Source organism: Drosophila ficusphila, unplaced genomic scaffold (genome assembly GCF_018152265.1).
Source record: "Drosophila ficusphila isolate 14025-0441.05 unplaced genomic scaffold, ASM1815226v1 contig_707, whole genome shotgun sequence".
Lineage (NCBI taxonomy): Eukaryota > Metazoa > Arthropoda > Insecta > Diptera > Drosophilidae > Drosophila > Drosophila ficusphila.
Genome location: NW_025064645.1, coordinates 37,277 through 51,812, shown reverse-complemented (window position 1 = coordinate 51,812; position 14,536 = coordinate 37,277). Strand labels below are relative to the sequence as shown.

Here is a 14,536-nt window from a genome sequence, read left to right as displayed (position 1 = left end):
AAATATCGAATCATCAAGCAAAGGATAAGCTTCAGTGGATCGCAGTATGGCAGCTGCTCAACCACTTACAACACCTTGCCTGTTACAAAAGTCGTTTACAATTGATTCTAGGCTTTGTCATTGTATTAAATAATGTTTTTATATGTAACTAGCGCGGCATCAGGTGATCGAAGATCCTCCCAATTTACTATGTTACAAATTACATTGGCATCACATCCATTGTCGTTTATAAAATGAATTATAAACTTTAAATGGTTTAGAAGCCATACAATGCAAATTGCCCCTTATTTATCATTGCAGTCCAGCACGGATACGACCTTAGAGGCGTTCAGGCATAATCCAACGGACGTAGCGTCATACCACTGTTCGCTCGAACAAGTATTGTGCCATTGGTCCGTACCTGCGGTTCCTCTCGTACTACGCAGGAATGCTGTCGCAACAACGTTTTGTCATTAGTAGGGTAAAACTAACCTGTCTCACGACGGTCTAAACCCAGCTCACGTTCCCTTGCATGGGTGAACAATCCAACGCTTGGTGAATTTTGCTTCACAATGATAGGAAGAGCCGACATCGAAGGATCAAAAAGCGACGTCGCTATGAACGCTTGGCCGCCACAAGCCAGTTATCCCTATGGTAACTTTTCTGACACCTCTTGTTAAAAACTCTTTAAACCAAAAGGATCGATAGGCCGAGCTTTTGCTGTCCCTGTGTGTACTGAACACCGAGATCAAGTCAGCATTTGCCCTTTTGCTCTATGTGTGGTTTCTGTCCGCACTGAGCTGGCCTTGGGACACCTCCGTTATTATTTGAGAGATGTACCGCCCCAGTCAAACTCCCTACCTGGCAATGTCCTTGAATTGGATCATACCTGAGTAATTGGAGTTATACCAAATTTTCAAATCAAAAATACATAAATGCATCGTTTTATTAAAGAATTTGTTTGCGATTATATAACAAACTCGTGATACTTTGATCAAGAAGCTTGCATCAAAACCCAATACCATAAGATATAATAAATATATCCGTATAATGGCTAGGAAATGATACACGTTCCATTTAATCAAGTAAGTAAGGAAACAATAAGAGTAGTGGTATTTCATTGGCGATATCAAACCGAAGCCTAATATCTCCCACTTATTCTACACCTCTTATGTCTCCTTACACTGCCAGATTAGAGTCAAGCTCAAAAGGGTCTTCTTTCCCCGCTAATTATTCCAAGCCCGTTCCCTTGGCTGTGGTTTCGCTAGATAGTAGATAGGGACAGGTGGTGTGGATCGGATCCCTCCGAGTTTTATTTAACGTGGCGTGTTCCACATTGAAGGGAGTACAGCCACGACACTCTTATATACCCATGTATATAGTGCATGTGTCTAGATTAAGCGCCAGACCAACGCCCCAAAATAGAAGCTACAGCTATGTACGTAGCAACTATCCCGGTAGCAATTCGAGTGTGTGCTTGTCGGGCAAACACTCCCCCTTGCTGAGGAGCGAGATCTATCTAAAATCTCTTCTGATCTTAGGGTCACAGCACCCGAGTCGTATATACGCAACTCTTCGTCGAACTTGAAAGTTCTACCCGCGATATAGGTATCAACCACAGCCACCACGATACTCCCACAAGGGGGCCGACCTCAATGAGCAGCCTTGGAAGGCACTGCTCAACCCGTGGTACCGAAATGCAGGGTTCGGTGGACCCTCCCTTTTGGCTCCGACAAGCCCGGATAGAGTGCCCATGCCATATTAGTCGCCTCCTACGACAAGCAATGGTGGGCTGTGGCAGTATTCTTCTCCGCTAACCACACGGCGTGAGCAAAAAAAGGAACTATGAGTTCCTCCCTCTCCTGGTGAAAACTTCCTCAGCAAACTCCTTCAGCCTCCGAGTCCTGTCCTCGTCCTCCAGAATCCGTCCAAATGTCCAGGTTTCGCCAACGCGCTGCACACCAAGTCCATTGAGGTCGCGCAAATCTGCATAGTGGGGGCAAGCACAAAGGATGTGCTCCCAATCCTCGTTAGGATCGCCACATGAGCATGCGGCGGTATCGCTAAGAGCTCTGCTATGCAGAAATGCGTTCAACGACCCGTGCCCTGTAAGCAGGAATCCCATGCGCATCGAAAACCCAAAATTGGGATTTCGATGGACGAGGCTGACATTGGGGATGAAATTGTGGGTCACCCGTCCTGGGGAGTCCACATCATCCCATCTGTCCTGCCAATCACGCAATAGACACTCGTCAATCCGCTCCATTCTCTGCTTCCAGCTTAGACCTGAAAGGTCTTCGCCGTAGAGCCAGTCGTATTCCTCCAACGGGTATCCACGCTTCAGCTTGAACTTAACAGCAATTTTCATTGCTGCTAAGTCAAGCGGGGGAGCTCCAGCAAGAACCTGCAGTGCCAGGGAAGACACTGTTCGGCATACCGGAAGACTTCCTAGTAGGATCAGCCTTTGGCAGGCAATAAGTCGCCTCCTGGCCACTATTTGCCTCGTCGTACTGACATACCATACCGAGGCACCAAAGAGCACACAGGGTGCTAAGAGTCCGGCATATATGGTCCGCTTGGCTCGAGGACTGAGGCCCCAGTCGGCTCGAAGCACACGCGCCAATGCTCCAACAACTCCCGTGATCCGCATTCTGAGCGAGGTGATGTGCACCATGAAGCTCATGCGCTCACTGACTTTGATGCCAAGGTACCGGCAGCTGCGGACATACGGCAAGCTTGCTCCCGCAAATCTTACCAATGGCGTACGCGCCATGTTGCCCTTCAGCAGCATAACCACCGTCTTGCTGGTGGAAACGGTTACACCAATTTCTGCTCCCCACGTTTCAACAATGGACATTAGTTGCGCTCCTTTTTCTTCAAGCGCGAGTCGGGAGTTTCCCTCGATGAGAAGAAGCAGGTCATCCGCGTACGCGCTGAGTGCGCAGTACGGCTCAAGGCGCTGTAGCAGTACATCCATCAGTAGATCCCAAATAAATGGGCCACTGATTGACCCCTGCGGGCAACCTCTAGTGACTGGTACGTCCACGGTACCAACACTGCTTCGGATCACTGCTCTTCGGCCGGAGAAGAAGCTTCGCCACAAGCTCATTTCCCGGCATCCCAACTCGGCCAATCGGCGCAGTGCAGCGCACCATTCGACGTTGTCGAAAGCTCCTTTGAAGTCCACGAAAAGTCCAAGCACGTATCGCGCCGTGCTGGCGGCGACACTGCTCTTTACGTGTCTCCAACCTTCCTCCACACATCGTCCTCGGCGAAATCCAAACTGCCATCTGCAGCCTTCCGGAAGAACTTCTCTAACGCGATTCACCATGATTCCCTCAAGCACCTTGCCGAAAACGGGCAGCAGACAGATTCCCCTGTACGAGGATGGCTCGCACTTGTCCTTGTCGGGTCCCTTGAGTAGCGCCACTACGCGTGGACACTTCCACTCGCTGGGAAAGTACCCCGACCGGATACACCGGGAAAATAGCCTCGTGAGGTATTGAGGTATGGCGCGCCAGACCGCCTTGCAGATCGTGCCGTTGATGCCGTCCATGCCAGGCGAGCGTCTGCTCTTCAACCTGGCGACACAAGCGTCAACCTCGAATTCATCGAGCGCCGGTGGGACTGTCTCCGCGTAGGCAATCGGTGCATCTGACTCCGCAACTGGGAAAAAGTTACGGAGGAGCACTCGCGCACAGTCACCCCAATCGGTGACCAGCTCGCCGTTTACGCGAAGACACCCAATCTCCGAGCGTTTGTTACGACCGCGGCAAATCTTGTAGACGCGCCCCCATGGATCGTCTGCGTTCTCTCCCACGAAGTTTCTCCAGCTGTCCTCCTTCGCCTTCAGAATGAGCTTCTTGTAGCCGGCTGAGGCGATCCTCAGTTCGACCACAAGCAGCTCAGTCCTTTCGACGTCGCCCCGTCGGCGGGCGTCCTGGAGCCTGCGCCGAAGTCTTCTGACTTCGCGGCGCGCAGAGCTGAGGTCGGCGGTCCACCAACGTGCTCTCCTCCTAGGCGATCTCGGCGTCTTCCTACCCAGCGCAAGGTCGCACGCCTCGTGCACCACTTGCCGCAGGGCAGAAACTTGCTGGTCCAACGGCGATTCAGAGAAGTCTTCCGAAAGTCCGGCTGCCCGGCTCACCAATTCCTCTTCGAACAATCGCCAGCGAGCAGTGGAGAAGTTCCAGGACGGCACAGGAGCTATGCTCTCAACTGCGCGCGTGGTAGTTGGTGTGGCAACAACAGTAATCCTGTTGTGATCACTTAACTCCCACTCGCCCACTCTCCACTCATATGTGGCCCACATAGATGCTGCTTCGTTGGCGATCGTCACGTCGATATCACTGCGGGCTCTGCCGCTATCGAACGTGAACACCTCACTGTGCTGGTTAAGAGCGACGACTCCTTTCTCCAGCATCCACTCAGACAGCAGTTCACCCCGGGTGCGGTTAGCTTGCCCCTCGGTCTGCCGAGAGAGTTTGCTAAACCACATGGGGGATACTGCATTCGCATCAAGTCCCATGATGCACGGCGTTCTGCTGGCCTGCAGCAGGACCGCATCCATGTATCTGAGATACGGGTCTAGGTCGGCGTCGAATTGGCAATATACGGAGCAAAGGAAGATTGAGCCAAAACTCCCTTTAACGCTCACGCATACGCCGTGGTCGGTGGTGAGGGGCTCCACTGGCATACAGATGACATCCTGGTGATCCACTAGGATGGCTGCCTTCCCTCGCCGATCGGCGAAGATCCTCATTCCTTCAGGCAGCACATCCATCCTCCCGACGTCTGGATATGGCTCCTGCAAAAGTGCGAACAGAAATCCAGATTCCCTCAATCGGACTCCGAGCTCGACCGTCGCAGCTCGGCCTCGGCCACAGTTTGCCTGGATGATGCTAAACATTAGTGTCTAGCATTCACCCTCGCCAGCACAGCCGCATACACTGGGCAGCTTGGGGACAACATATTGTGTCCCGAGGCATACCCCTTGAAGCGGCAGTTCCGGCAGTCCACCGGGTTCGTGCAACTCCGCGCACTGTGGCCGTTCTGTCCGCACTGGCGGCACACGTTCTCCTTGTACCGGCACTGGGCGACCTTGTGGTCGAATCCGACGCACCTGTGGCAGGCGTACGTGCGCACCAAGGCTCGGCAGTTATACGCGAACCAGCCGATGTACGCCTTTGCACCATCCAGCACCTCAAGGGCCACGGCGTTGACATCGAGCGTCACATTGACTGTGGCGCCGTCAGCCGCAGACCATGGCTTCTCGAGATGTACCGCCTTTTCAAAGGAGGCCACATCCATTACTTCCGCGAAGTTGTTCCTGTAGAGGTCCTTCATAAAGTCAGCTGGCTTCGTCGCAGTGTCGACGTTGCTAACGACCACCTTGGGTCGCTGCGCCGGGCTCTGCTTGATCTCCAGGCCAACTTCTGCAAACTTCTTGTTTGCGACAACCTTGCGAATTTCGCCTGATGAGGGGGTGCGGATGATGGCACCGCCACGCGCAAGCCCTCTCACCTCATGCAGACGTACGCCAAGCGAAGGGGCGATCTCCCTGCGCACCTTTTCTGCAACCTCTTTTCCGCTCACTGTCGGGTCCTTGCTCACCACAACGGCGGACCACGTCTCGCGTGGCTTCCGCGGGGCAGGCACCGGAGCAGCTTGAGGCGCTGGCAGGCTGGGATATGCGGCTGCATACCCAGCAGGTGGCATGGGGACCACAGCCTGCGCCATGACGGACTTCGGGGGCGGCGGCGGCGGCATTCGCTGCTGGTCGCGGAGAGCCTCCAAGGCTGCATTCCGCGCCGAGAGCGCAAGCACCAGGCCCTCATACCTGTTCAGGCACCGCATCATGGCGCAGGCCTGCTTGGTCGATAAATTCGACGCAACAACCTCTTCCAAGAATCCGTCCTTGATCTTGGCCAGCTCGGCCACCGTACCATGGACGGACGCGACGACGGGAGGGGAGACGGGGACAGGGGGGGCAGCTGCGGCTCCACCAGAATCCCTGGCGACAGCGGGGGCAGCAGCGGGGGCAGCGGCAGGGGCAGCAGCGGGGGCAGCAGCAGGGGAAGCAGCGGGAGCAGCAGCAGGGGAAGCAGCGGGAGCAGCAGCGGAGGCGGCAGCGGGGGAAGCAGCGGAAAGGGCAGCGACGCCAGCGGCAGCGGCAGAGGCTGAGGCCAACGCCACCTCGAGAGAGGAGAATGGGCTCTCCTCCAACACACCTACCGGCGCCGGCAGAGGCTCGTTGACGTCAAGCGCCAACAGCTTCGGCTGCGTCGGTTTCGGCACCGCGCTCGTCGTCGCCTTCCCTCTCTTTCCGCGCCGACGCCTCGCCGTACTCGCAGCACTACTGGGCCGACTGCTGGCCCGACTGCTCGCCGACAGCTCGCTCTCAGAGAGCGCGCCCTCCATTGGGAGTAGGGGAGAATAAGCTGTGCTCTACTCACCCACACACACAAGCTGCAGCGGAAAATTTCCAACACGTGCTGTTGTTTGCAAACTTTCACACGATGTTTTCGCGAGGAAAACCGCACTTTTCCGACCGGAAAATTACACGATTTTAATCGCTAGGCGAATCCGCGAATTTTAAGCTAAAAATTAGCAATTAATTCGCACGGAATCAAAAGTTATTCACAAGTTAATGGAGCACGTCGAAAACACACGTCCGTCGTTAATCCATTCATGCGCGTCACTAATTAGATGACGAGGCATTTGGCTACCTTAAGAGAGTCATAGTTACTCCCGCCGTTGACCCGCGCTTACTTGAATTTCTTCACTTTGACATTCAGAGCACTGGGCAGAAATCACATTGTGTCAACACCCGCTAGGGCCATCACAATGCTTTGTTTTAATTAGACAGTCGGATTCCCCAAGTCCGTGCCAGTTCTGAATTGATTGTTAATTGATAATCGTTATAATTAATAAGAACTAATCGGTTTGAGCCAATTAGTATTCTTAAAAATTTTAGCAAGAAAGTTCCACAATTGGCTACGTAACTAAACTATCCGGGGAACAAGTAACCACCATAAATGATAGACACTCTATTTACCCAGAACGAGCACATAAACCATGTTATTGTTTCCCAATCAAGCCCGACTATCTCAATCTTCAGAGCCAATCCTTATCCCGAAGTTACGGATCTAATTTGCCGACTTCCCTTACCTACATTATTCTATCGACTAGAGACTCTTCACCTTGGAGACCAGCTGCGGATATTGGTACGGCCTGTTGAGAAGTTTGCGTGTCCCCACCATAAATTTTCAAGGTCCGAGGAGAAAATATCGACACAACAGTATATGTCATGCTCTTCTAGCCCATCTACCATATCTCTCTGCGAAAGACTTCCATGGTAGTACGGCTATAAAACAGAAAAGAAAACTCTTCCGATATCTCTCGACGGCTTCTTTATGGTCGTTCCTGTTGCCAGGATGAGCACGAGGCCCATATTTAATAACAAACGGATACTCAACAGGTTACGGAATTGGAACCGTATTCCCTTTCGTTCAAAATTATTCAAGTATATTATTTTTGGCTTGTATATATATTTATTTAGTCATTAGTTTTTTACTTGAAAATTTTCGGCTTTCGCCTTGAACTTAGGACCGACTAACTCGTGATCAACCACTGTTCACACGAAACCCTTCTCCACTTCAGTCCTCCAAGGTCTCATTCGATTATTTGCTACTACCACCAAGATCTGTACCAATGGCAGCTCCATGCAGGCTTACGCCAAACACTTCTACGCATACCATTGTACCTTCCTACTCACTAAAGTTTCAAAATTTATATTACAAGTAATATAAATCATCTACTTTAGCGGTAATGTATAGGTATACAACTTAAGCGCCATCCATTTTAAGGGCTAGTTGCTTCGGCAGGTGAGTTGTTACACACTCCTTAGCGGATTTCGACTTCCATGATCACCGTCCTGCTGTTTTAAGCAACCAACGCCTTTCATGGTATCTGCATGAGTTGTTAATTTGGGCACCGTAACATTACGTTTGGTTCATCCCACAGCGCCAGTTCTGCTTACCAAAAGTGGCCCACTGGGCACATTATATCATAACCTTAAACTTCATATCAAGAAAGTTAAGGTTCTTACCCATTTAAAGTTTGAGAATAGGTTAAGATCGTTTCGACCCTAAGGCCTCTAATCATTCGCTTTACCAGATAAGATTATTTTATATAATATTAAAATGCACCAGCTATCCTGAGGGAAACTTCGGAAGGAACCAGCTACTAGATGGTTCGATTGGTCTTTCGCCCCTATACTCAATTCTGACAATCGATTTGCACGTCAGAACTGTTTCGGTCTTCCATCAGGGTTTCCCCTGACTTCAACCTGATCAAGTATAGTTCACCATCTTTCGGGTCACAGCATATATGCTCAAGGTACGTTCCAGTTAGAGGCATAAATAATATAAATATCATTATACATAACTATATAGAACGCCCCGGGATTGTGTTAATTAACTATAAATAGTTAAAAAACTAATCCCATTATTAGTCAAGTTAATTACGCTATTAGGTTTATATCCCAATAACTTGCACATATGTTAGACTCCTTGGTCCGTGTTTCAAGACGGGTCCCGAAGGTATCCTGAATCTTTCGCATTGTTAATCATACAAGTGCATATAATAAACACAAAAATCATTGATAATTATGCCATTATATAATTCCGAAAAATTAACGCACTGTAATCATATAAATCTATCAGCACTTTATCAAATTAATGACATTTATTTTGTGTTAAAACGCAAGCATTTTAATTTAAATAAACTATAAGCCATATTTTATGATAAATTTTGTATGCTAATAGATTACAATGTCCTTATATGGAAAAAATGCACACTATTATCATAATATTGTTTAAATATTACAATTTTAATGATGAATTTTCCATAATGGATATTCAGGTTCATCGGGCTTAACCTCTAAGCAGTTTCACGTACTATTTAACTCTCTATTCAGAGTTCTTTTCAACTTTCCCTCACGGTACTTGTTTACTATCGGTCTCATGGTTATATTTAGTTTTAGATGGAGTTTACCACCCACTTAGTGCTGCACTATCAAGCAACACGACTCTTTGGAAACATCATCTAGTAATCATTAACGTTATACGGGCCTGGCACCCTCTATGGGTAAATGGCCTCATTTAAGAAGGACTTAAATCGTTAATTTCTCATACTAGAATATTGACGCTCCATACACTGCATCTCACATTTGCCATATAGACAAAGTGACTTAGTGCTGAACTGATTTCTTTTCGCTCGCCGCTACTAAGAAAATCCTAGTTAGTTTCTTTTCCTCCCCTAATTAATATGCTTAAATTCAGGGGGTAGTCCCATATGAGTTGAGGTTGTATATAACATTTTTTTTTTCAATATATTCTTTACATTTATATAATGGAGAAACATTTAATGAATTCGTATAAAAATTTTTTTCGTTAATTAGTTTTAATTTAGTTATGAGTTTTAAACGAATTTAACGAAGAACAATAACATTTACAAAAGATTTCAATTTTACTAAATCATTAATAAGAGACAATTCTAGATGAAAAATATTTCAAACATTTTTTATGCTAGACATTCCTCAGTATTATATGATTGAAAATGAAAATATTTTTCTTCGTTTTTCACAATCAAATTATTTATAATGTGAGATAATGTTTTCCATAGATATTTTAATATTATGAATAAAAATAATAATTATATTTAATTAAAATTTTTATCCAATAATATACCATATGCTTAGAAATTTGATTACCAAATTTCTAAACAACTTAATTAGCATAGTCTTACAACCCTCAACCATATGTAGTCCAAGCAGCACTAAAAAATTAATTAAAGTACCATAACAGCATGGACTGCGATATGCGTTCAAAATGTCGATGTTCATGTGTCCTGCAGTTCACACGATGACGCACAGTTTGCTGCGTTCTTCATCGACCCATGAGCCGAGTGATCCACCGCTTAGAGTTTTTATATTTATTATTTCAATTTGTCAAATATGAATTTATTGAAAGAAATTAAAAATACACCATTTTACTGGCATATATCAATTCCTTCAATAAATCTTTTTTTTATACCTAAAACGAAATGCTGCGAAATGTCTTAGTTTTATATAAACAATATTATACCATTTATTACTTGGATAATTTACAATTTCATATAATTTTAATGTGATATAATATTGCGTTTTTTATATAAAACATTAACCTGAAGTAAACCAGGTACAACATTCAACATTTTAGGTTGTTGCATTAGCCAATGTATGCCCATAACTATGATGAACAATACATATTCGCAACGCGTGTATATTATGGTCCATATACACGCAAGTTTCATATTATAATATATAAACATAAATTTGTGAATATATTATAATACAATTTAATTTGCTTGATTATTATTCTTGTTTGCTTGATTTTATTTATAAAAAAATTTAATCCAAATTTTCATTGAACTTCTTTTTTTATAAATATATAATTGTTTGGCAATTTTATCTTGTTATATTATAAAAATATATTTTATAATTAAAACAAGTTATTGTTGTTTACGGTAAAGATATTATATACAATAATGATCCTTCCGCAGGTTCACCTACGGAAACCTTGTTACGACTTTTACTTCCTCTAAATAATCAAGTTCGGTCAACTTTTGCGAAACAACCGTAACACGCAAGGCGTCACAGTGATCACGTCCGGAGACCTCACTAAATAATTCAATCGGTAGTAGCGACGGGCGGTGTGTACAAAGGGCAGGGACGTAATCAATGCGAGTTAATGACTCACACTTACTGGGAATTCCAAGTTCATGTGAACAGTTTCAGTTCACAATCCCAAGCATGAAAGTGGTTCAGCGGTTTACCCGGACCTCTCGGTCTAGGAAATACACGTTGATACTTTCATTGTAGCGCGCGTGCAGCCCAGGACATCTAAGGGCATCACAGACCTGTTATTGCTCAATCTCATTATTGCTAGACGCAATTTGTCCATTTAAGAAGCTAGTGTCCTTATAATGGGACAAACCAACAGGTACGGCTCCACTTACATAAACACATTCAAACACAATAAACATTTTACTGCCCACCATGAATGAAGGCTATATAAGCTTCAACACCATAATCCTGAAGATATCTATTTAATATATTTGAGTCTCGTTCGTTATCGGAATTAACCAGACAAATCACTCCACGAACTAAGAACGGCCATGCACCACCACCCATAGATTCGAGAAAGAGCTATCAATCTGTCTTACACACTTATGTTCGGACCTGGTAAGTTTTCCCGTGTTGAGTCAAATTAAGCCGCAGGCTCCACTCCTGGTGGTGCCCTTCCGTCAATTCCTTTAAGTTTCAGCTTTGCAACCATACTTCCCCCGGAGCCCAAAAGCTTTGGTTTCCCGGGAAGCGACTGAGAGAGCCATAAAAGTAGCTACACCCAATTGCTAGCTGGCATCGTTTATGGTTAGAACTAGGGCGGTATCTGATCGCCTTCGAACCTCTAACTTTCGTTCTTGATTAATGAAAACATCTTTGGCAAATGCTTTCGCTTAAGTTAGTCTTACGACGGTCCAAGAATTTCACCTCTCGCGTCGTAATACTAATGCCCCCAAACTGCTTCTATTAATCATTACCTCTTGATCTGAAAACCAATGAAAGCAGAACAGAGGTCTTATTTCATTATCCCATGCACAGAATATTCAGGCATTTGAAGCCTGCTTTAAGCACTCTAATTTGTTCAAAGTAATTGTACCGGCCCACAATAACACTCGTTTAAGAGCACTAATGCAGGTTTTTAAATAGGAGGAACATATGAAAAAATACAAGTACTTAATCACATATAAGAACTCCACCGGTAATACGCTTACATACATAAAGGTATAGTACTAACCACAAATGTAAGTTGTACTACCCGTATGAAGCACAAGTTCAACTACGAACGTTTTAACCGCAACAACTTTAATATACGCTATTGGAGCTGGAATTACCGCGGCTGCTGGCACCAGACTTGCCCTCCAATTGGTCCTTGTTAAAGGATTTAAAGTGTACTCATTCCAATTACAGGGCCTCGGATATGAGTCCTGTATTGTTATTTTTCGTCACTACCTCCCCGAGCTGGGAGTGGGTAATTTACGCGCCTGCTGCCTTCCTTAGATGTGGTAGCCGTTTCTCAGGCTCCCTCTCCGGAATCGAACCCTGATTCCCCGTTACCCGTTGCAACCATGGTAGTCCTAGATACTACCATCAAAAGTTGATAGGGCAGACATTTGAAAGATCTGTCGTCGGTACATGACCATACGATCTGCATGTTATCTAGAGTTCAACCAATATAACGATCTTGCGATCGCTTGGTTTTAGCCTAATAAAAGCACATGTCCCATAAAGGTTCATGTTTTAATTGCATGTATTAGCTCTAGAATTACCACAGTTATCCAAGTAACTGTTAACGATCTAAGGAACCATAACTGATATAATGAGCCTTTTGCGGTTTCACTTTTTAATTCGTGTGTACTTAGACATGCATGGCTTAATCTTTGAGACAAGCATATAACTACTGGCAGGATCAACCAGAATAATGTTTTTCTTTACATATTTCATTCATATTTTCGAATAGAAATAATGCAATATAAATATTATAGATCTATTATTTTAATATTCTATTTTTTGAATTTGATTACGGCCAAAACTTGTATAGCATTCGTAATCCTTCTTTTTATGTTTTGTTTTATACTTGTTTCGCCACTAATATAACAAGTTTTAGATGTTATAAGAATTATTCATTACATCATATATATAAATATACGTATGTATGTATAATTTTATAACATAATTTTTATTTAATATATATTTGCTACTATAATTTTATTATATGTACAATATTTTATTCTAAAATATCATTTTATTTCAACATACATAATTATTTATGTATCCACACATTTGCAATTTTTGTTTAATCAATATAAATATTGAATTAAATCATTTGTATTTTGATGTTAAATTTAAAATTTAACATTTTTCCATATAACTCTCGAATGATATATAATATAAAACCGAGCGCATATGAAAAATAAGTATTTATTTAATAATAATATTATTAAAAAATATTATTATTTTATTTGAACTCACTATACCGGCAAACGATATAGTGCGTCCGATTTTAAGGCAGGTACTAATTTAATATACATTATATTAGCCTGCCACCAAAAATTAACGATAATAATTGGAAACCAATTGTTATTATATATATACATATATAACCTTGGCGCACGTTTCAACGTTATTATCTTGAGTTTTAATAATATTAGTCCGCTCAGCCAAGTCTCGTATTCAAAAAGAATAAAGAAACAAATTTATACGGATAATATTATAATATATATTGTCAACATTGACTAAATCATATTATATACATAGATTTATATCAATTCTAGATGGACATCCACTGACCATCCTATAGTAGTTTTTTGCATCGATGTCTTGAAATCGGGCATTTTCAATTGGGCTTGCCACCCACCCTACAGTTATTCTCCTATAATAACTTAAGAGAATATTGAATTCAGTACTTTTTATATACATATGAATTACTTCTTCATATAATTTATATTTATGCTGATTTTCATATGTATATGGTAAATTTATTTATATTATTGACAAAATCATATGCATATCATATGTTTTGAACAATACTTGGGTCGGCAACCACTGCCTACCTATAATAGTTTTTGAACACCCTATCTAGATATCGGGTGTTTTCTGTACTAGATGAGCCCACACTGTGGCTTTCTCTTAATTTACTTAAGAGTTTATAGGTATATTTCATACTTTTTTATATACATATGATATATTTCTTAATATAATTGATATTTATGCTGATTTTCATATGTATATGGTAAATTTATTTATATTATTGACAAAATCATATGCATATCATATGTTTTGAACAATACTTGGGTCGGCAACCACTGCCTACCTATAATAGTTTTTGAACACCCTATCTAGATATCGGGTGTTTTCTGTACTAGATGAGCCCACACTGTGGCTTTCTCTTAATTTACTTAAGAGTTTATAGGTATATTTCATACTTTTTTATATACATATGATATATTTCTTAATATAATTGATATTTATGCTGATTTTCATATGTATATGGTTAATTTATTAATATTATTGACAAAATCATATGCATATCATATGTTTTGAACAATACTTGGGTCGGCAACCACTGCCTACCTATAATAGTTTTTGAACACCCTATCTAGATATCGGGTGTTTTCTGTACTAGATGAGCCCACACTGTGGCTTTCTCTTAATTTACTTAAGAGTTTATAGGTATATTTCATACTTTTTTATATACATATGATATATTTCTTAATATAATTGATATTTATGTTGATTTTCATATGTATATGGTTAATTTATTAATATTATTGACAAAATCATATGCATATCATATGTTTTGAACAATACTTGGGTCGGCAACCACTGCCTACCTATAATAGTTTTTGAACACCCTATCTAGATATCGGGTGTTTTCTGTACTAGATGAGC

The 14,536-nt window shown here is 43.3% G+C and overlaps 2 non-coding genes and 1 pseudogene across 2 annotated transcripts; all 3 read right to left on the bottom strand.

Moving 5' to 3' along the window:
- Window positions 1–5: 5 nt before the first annotated feature.
- Window positions 6–9,350, bottom strand: LOC122320650 (annotated as a pseudogene).
- Window positions 9,351–9,788: 438 nt separating this feature from the next.
- On the bottom strand, window positions 9,789–9,968 carry LOC122320653. The gene has a single exon (XR_006245761.1). It is a non-coding gene; the product is annotated as a 5.8S ribosomal RNA (ribosomal RNA).
- Window positions 9,969–10,567: 599 nt separating this feature from the next.
- LOC122320655 lies at window positions 10,568–12,565 on the bottom strand. Its single transcript, XR_006245763.1, has one exon. It is a non-coding gene; the product is annotated as a small subunit ribosomal RNA (ribosomal RNA).
- Between the last annotated feature and the right edge of the window lie 1,971 nt (window positions 12,566–14,536).